At 37.9% G+C, this 7107-nt stretch overlaps 1 pseudogene; it reads right to left on the bottom strand.

Moving 5' to 3' along the window:
- Positions 1–589: 589 nt before the first annotated feature.
- On the bottom strand, positions 590–5720 carry LOC148916837 (uncharacterized; annotated as a pseudogene).
- Between the last annotated feature and the right edge of the window lie 1387 nt (positions 5721–7107).

Genomic DNA, 7107 nt, shown 5'->3' with positions numbered 1-7107 from the left:
CAGAAATGTCAGCCCTAGAGTGGGGTTTACTGATAAAACAAACCAGTTATAGGTCGGAACAGAGGAAAGAACTACGTGTGGCTTGATCCTCGAAAGTGCGTAGGCAGCCTACGGCTACGGCGCAGCCACGAGATAGGGCCCGAGTTTGTGTTATCGCTTCGGGGCATTTTGGTCATTTACGATCCACAGTACCAGGTGTCAATTTAAAACGGGATTCGGCCCGGATTTCAAAGTGGAATTTGGGTCGGGTCGTTTCAAATAATGCTACTCTTACCACATTTGTATACCACATCTTTATACCATCTTATGTGGCAGCTGAGGTGGACAGCCACATCAATTAAAATTATTTGATATTTTCTTTTATTTTATGATTTATTCCAATATTTGTTTTTCTAATTGCCTTAATTAAAATACACTTCATTGATTTAATTGATGTGGGATATAATATGGATATGCCACATCATGTGGTATAGAAATGTGGGATAAAAATGTGGTAAGTGTAGCATTACTCTTATTTAAGACGTATGTTTTTCCAATTTTTCGACTGGACCATCGTATTTTACACTTTTAATCCAATATTTTAAATTTTTTATTTGCCTTGCCCAAAGCCTACATAATGAAAGTGTGATCATAGTTAAAATGATATACAGAGCTATTAATTAATGACATACAATTAACTACGTAACTAATGTCCTACATTACAACAATCAATCAATCCATATATCTTCACACCCATCTCTAATATTTTCACTCCCAAACTCACGCACTAGGTCATCAAATGTGTCAACATTTGGTATCCCTCCTGTAAATGGCTCACACTCAATTGTGATATCACCTAGCACATCATCACCAATTACATCATTATATTCTCTATTAGGCATTCATAACACTACTGACCAACCACGATGCATTGGGTCATCAACATAAAATACTTGTTTGACTTGAGAAGCAATAACAAATTGGTCATTCCTATGTCCAATTTTACTAAAATCTACAAGGGTAAATCCAAGTTCATCAACTACAAGGCCCGAAGTGTTATCTATCCAATCACATCTCAAAACTGGGATTCTAAACTTTTGGTAGTCAAGGTCCCAAATTTCTTGAATAACACCATGAAACCCCATAGTGGAGACAATTTTATCCTTAGCACTAGCACTGAAACCCCATAGTGGAGACAATAGGGTTTTTATCCTTAGCACTAGCAACTTGCATAGTATGTGCAAGTAAATAAACTCCACTATTTTGGACAGTTTGCACATCATCTTATGCCTTGGTGTTAAATTTAACACCATTAATAAAATAGCTCATATATGATGGTACTACCATGCTTGGACCAGCCACTAGCCACCTCAAATTTTCTGGTACGCCATTATTCTCTTCCTCATTAAGTTCACTTTGAACCTGCAAATTAATCATATATCTTAATTCAATCTAACATATAGAAAGAAAGAAAATTAAAAGTTCAATATGTCGTTCAATATGTCGTTCAATATGTCATTCAATAACATATATACCAGAAAGTGTAGCCATTGAATGAAAGTGCTAGTGTGCTTATTTTGCAGCCACTATGTTCTCTTTCTAAATTTTGGATAAATGGTCTTAATGTGGATCATATGTTCCGTACATTGACACGAAAAAATCAAGCATTATGGTCCCTTTTATATAAGATAAATATAAGGAATAATAATATTTAAAATGGCTATAGATATGAAAAGTAAAACTCATACATACTCGATATAAGGTAGGACTTCCTCCGTATTCTCCAAGACATATAGATGTGTTTGGTTCAATAAGTCTCAATCAACTAAGCTCACTGTGCAACCTGATAATGGCTTTGAAACTCCCATCTTCTGGCTTGAAGGCACTCCAACTGTACTAACATCAGATAAATGCTCGGTACAAAACTCTATAGCTTCTTCAGCTATATACCGCTCAGCAATGCAACCTTCGGGACAAGTACGGTTCTGAACATACCCCTTTAGTACTTTCATATATATTTCAAACGGATACATCCATCTAAAATATATTGGCCCACATAGACGAACTTCTCTGACAAGATGTACTACTAGATGTACCATGATATCAAAGAATGAAGGGGAAAAGTACTTCTCAAGCAAACACAAAGTAACTACTACATCTTCTTCCAACTTATCTAGCTTGGAAACATCTACCGTCTTTGCACATTTAACATTGAAGAAGAAGCACAATCGAGTTATTGCATACCTTGCAGGCTTCTCCAAAACAGAACAAATTTCCACAGGGAGCAATTGTTGCATCAAGGTATGACAATCATGAGATTTAAGGCCAAGAAGTCTTGAATCTTTTAATGATATAAGATTTTTTATATTTGAAGAATAACTTTCAGGGACCTTCATACCATAGAAAAAATTGCAAAACGCTCTCTTCTCTAATCTTGACAAATTCCAAGGCCCTGGAGACAAAGGAGTACGTCTTTCTCCATACTCGGGCTGCAAATCAATTTTGACCTCCTTGTTCAATAAATCTAACCGAGCAGCAATCCCATCTTTATTTTTTCCAAGGATCTCCAGCAATGTACCAATGATACTATCACAAATGTTCTTCTTAATGTGCATAACATCTAGGACATGCCTCACAGGAAGGTATTTCAAATACTCGAGATCAAAGAATTTTGATTTCTTCTTCCAACAAACTCTGTCACCGTCATTCTCTCCAACACTTTCCCTATTTTTCAAGCCCCATATGTAATTAATATCTTCAACCATATGTAGCACTTCTACTCTGGTTAATGGCTCGGGAGGTGTGCCATATTCAGGTTTCCCATTAAAAGCTGCACGCTGCCTCTGATATGGATGATTGATTGGTAACCATTTTCTATGTCCAATGTAATAAATTTTGTAGCCATTTTTCAACGTGTGACTAGGTGTATCATCGCCGCATATTGGACAAGCTTTATATCTTTTAACAACACAACCAGATAAGTTCTCATAGGCAGGAAAATCATTAATTGTCCACAGTAATACACCTCTGAGTGTAAAGTATTCTCCTATGTGTGCATCACACACTCCTCTTATCCCATCCCACAGAGATTTTAAATCATCAATCAAAGGCTCTAAGTAGACGTCTATATCATTTTCGGGCTGTTTAGGACCGAAAATCAATAAGGTCAACATCATAAACTTCCGTTTTATGCATAGTCATGGTAGTAGATTATATGTAACTAAGATAACTGGCCAACAACTGTATCTGCTACTTAAAGAACTGTGGGGATTGAATCCATCAGATGAGATAGCCAATCTCAAGTTTCTCGGCTCTTTACCAAACTCGGCCCATTTATCATCAACAAGTTTCCAAGATGGGAAATTCGCTGGATGTGACATATGACCGTCAACTGATTTTCTAGCAGCATGCCAAGTCAAACTCTTAGTTGTCTTATGTGATTGAAACATCCTTTTAAACCTTGAAATTGTAGGAAAATACCACACTACCTTCACTGGCACACCCTCTTTCAAGATTGAATCTTTGCCTTCCTTCCTCCTTGAGATACCATAAGTACGACAATTCGTTGAATCTTCATACATAGAGGAAGGTTGAAAGGACCCGACCCAAATTCCACTTTGGAATTTGAGCCGAACCCTGTTCGTGTTCGACACTGGCAAATGCTGGGCACAAATGACCTATTTGCCCTTCCAATCAAATACAGTTTATCTCAAGTTTGACTTATGCCGAAAATCCAGCAGAGTCTCCCTTATAAATTGAACATTTCCCAAAATTCCCACATGTCAAACAAGCATATACAAATATAACCAACTGCCAGCATTCTGCTAATAAAATTCATCTCAGCTTTCAGAATATCAATAAAATATTAACAATCTCAAGAATCCAACTCATGGTTGCACCTTGTAATAATAGGCTGCCTACGTACCCTTACTGAGGGATCAAGTCACACGTAGTTATTCCTCTACTCATATCAATCACAGACTGAATATAAGTATGTCATACACTGTACTTCCTTATTTTAGTTTAAGAATATCTCGGCATTGAAATTCTCTCCCCCTAAGCATACCTCTAATCCTCGATCCGTCAACTCCATTAATATCGCCAATTCCCTCCTCGCAGGCCTCGGAGATACCGCTTCTATTCGGGCTGGAACCTATAACTAACTATCTATCCTCGCAGGCCGAGCCGCAATCCTCGCAGGCCTCAAAGATACCGCTTCTATCCGGGCTGCAACCTATAAGTAACTATCTATCCTCGCAGGCTGCGCTGCAATCCTCGCAGGCCTCAGAGATACTGCTTCTATCTGGGCTGCAACCTATATCTAACTATCTATTTAACCCGTAACATGATTTAAATAACTCCTTTTGGTTAGGACTCATATAATATAAACCTAGCCATAGGGTTGGCTTTTCTAGAATGTTCAGGACTCCGTTCTGCAATCCGTCGAGTCCTATACGATCCTGGAAATTCCTAGATCAACATATATGAAATTCACTAAGATCCAACGGTTTAAACATATCAAACCCGGAAATCGCACAATAGGCGAGATTCGTTCGAGATTCAAACGTTATCCGAATTGAAATCCACGAGTACCTATGCGCTCGTGAGGACCAAGGGATTATTCTAGGACTGAAAGTGGTCCCCACCATCCTGGCCACGAGCTGCCACACGCGCTGGCAGCGAGTGGGTTGTTTGATGAAATCCGATGACCGGAAAACTTCGAAATTGTAAGCCCAACTTCCTACCCTAGGTTCATAACATGATTTGGAGCCACTTTTGTTCTTGGACATACCCCAAAATTGGCCAAAAGTGACCGAAATCGGAGGCCAAAACCCTTCCAAAACTCAAAAATTTCTCCTAAATAACACAACCAGCGGCTAGAACACCTCAAGAGGATGAGAAAACATACCTGGATCGAAAGATTTTGCGCCCAAAATCGTTCGAACGAAGGATGGAAAGTTTTGACGAAAACCAGCAACTTTTCTTGACTTTCTGGAGAGCACAGAGGGCGGGAGGGCTATAAATGGTCGCGGTGGAAGGGGAACTCACGACGGTCCTTTTGGGACTGGTGTCACCCAAAGTGGTGGCGGTGTTGGGCGAGGCTGACTGTTTCAAAATAAAAAGGCGGGCTGTCTGCGAAATCAAAAGGAGGAAGAAAAATAAATAGAACCCGAGATCAGAGATCGGATATCGTAGCATCACTATTGCTACAGATAACAAATTTTAAAATTCCCATTATGTCCTTTTCGTTTCTAGACCTTTCCTTCTTTACAACTCGGAATCGGGCGTGCCGCATGTCTACGAACTCGTATCTTCAAGCTCAACGCAATGGTGCCACCCAAATTCCCAAATTCCTTCGCGAATAAAATGTCAACTTTTAACCTAATAAAATATTCTAGGGCATAATCGTCTTTTACTAGAATAAATTAATAGTTAAATATTAATTTAGGATCGAGTTGTTACAAAGGTAGTGTATTTCGTTATGGAATCAAATCTATTTGAAGTGTCAATAATTCTGTAAAACAAACATCACTCATCCCATGTTTTGCTTTTAAATTATGTAACTTCACCAAAGCCGACAACTTCGTGTACTTACTGGAACCAGGGTATAAGGGTTGATCTCCATCCCCAATCACATTGGCAAACTCATAAGGATCAAATCCAATATCGCCTAAATCATTATCATCCATCCCTAATTCTTCATAAACAAAACTGAACCTACTTTGCTCATCTTCTTCCATATTTATACTAGCATTAGTAGTCCATTCCCAAGGTTCTCCGTGACATGTCCAAATCTTATAGCTTTGGTCAATTCCATTAAAGTATAAGTGGTCCCTTATAATTCCAACCCAAAACAATCGAATATTCCCACATTTGACACATGGACAACGAATATAAGTTATATTTCCAAGATTTTCTACAGCAAAATTCAAAAATCCTTCCACCCCTAACTCATATGCCTTCGATCTTCTATCCTCATGCATCCATGACTTATCCATCTCACACACTACAAAATCATATATATAATAAGGTAAAAAGACCAGCAATGAAACACTACTATATTCACATAACATAGAATAAATTGAAAATAAAAAATAAAACAAGAATCAGATGACAATTTTTACAAAATAATAACCTTGTAATAGAAATTAAGACGACGGCATCTCTAGTTACCGTCGTCTTTAAGCTACCCAAACCCAGAAATTTGTATTGCTTTTTGAAGAACAACGTTCTAGGTTTTGTAGCCTAAAGACTATGGTTAATGGAGAAACAATCGTCTTTGGGTTACCAAATGCAAACTAAAATGCAGACGACTGGAGTAAATGTACAACCAACGTATAATAAAAATTTAAACAACGGTTTGATCCATCAACCGTCGTCGTGGTTTACAAAAAACCGCAGTCTAAATCTCCCATCCCCATTCCTTTTCCAAGAACCCATGGCCAAACAAACATAAAAGAACCCATAACAGAGAGTTATTATTACAAGAATGCAAACACTGAAACATAAAAAAACCCATATATAGCTTCCAATTACGAACCCATAGCTCCCAAAACATATATTAAGAAACCAAAGCTACCAAAACCAAGGAAAACATTTATGGATTTAAGAAGCCGTGCAATATCATTAAACAAAGACATTAGGCTTTGTACTTACATGGATATTGAGAGAGAGCTGAGAGAATATAACAAATGCTTTAGAGAGAGCTCAGAGAATATACCCAATGCTTTGAGAGAGAGTGAAAACTTTAAGACAAATTTATGTTGAAGAGAGAGAACGAAATATTTTAGGGTTAAAGGGAAATTCTGAAAATTTTAGATTGCGGTCAAAAATTTCAAAGGACCGCATTTTTCAAAGACGACGGTAAATACATAGCTACCGACGTTTTATGTTGACTTACGACGACGTCTTAAGGAACCAGCTGATGCTGTAAAAGGCAAGTACGTCCCCAAATAAAGGAATCGTCATTGTAAATTATTTTATGTCACTCATTTAAAAAATAACGTCTTAAATATTAAATAATTAGATGGGGTTTGGGTTTCTTGGGATTCGAACGCTCGTATTTGACCAAAAATAGCAAGAGAAAATCGGCGTCGTTTCAATAAACCCTAAACCCTAAACCCTAAA

The sequence above is a fragment of the Prunus mume genome, linkage group LG5, assembly GCF_029339155.1.
Source record: "Prunus mume cultivar Tortuosa linkage group LG5, ASM2933915v1, whole genome shotgun sequence".
NCBI lineage: Eukaryota > Viridiplantae > Streptophyta > Magnoliopsida > Rosales > Rosaceae > Prunus > Prunus mume.
The sequence above is the reverse complement of the archived record's forward strand: the minus strand, read 5'-3'. Positions and strand labels throughout refer to the sequence as shown.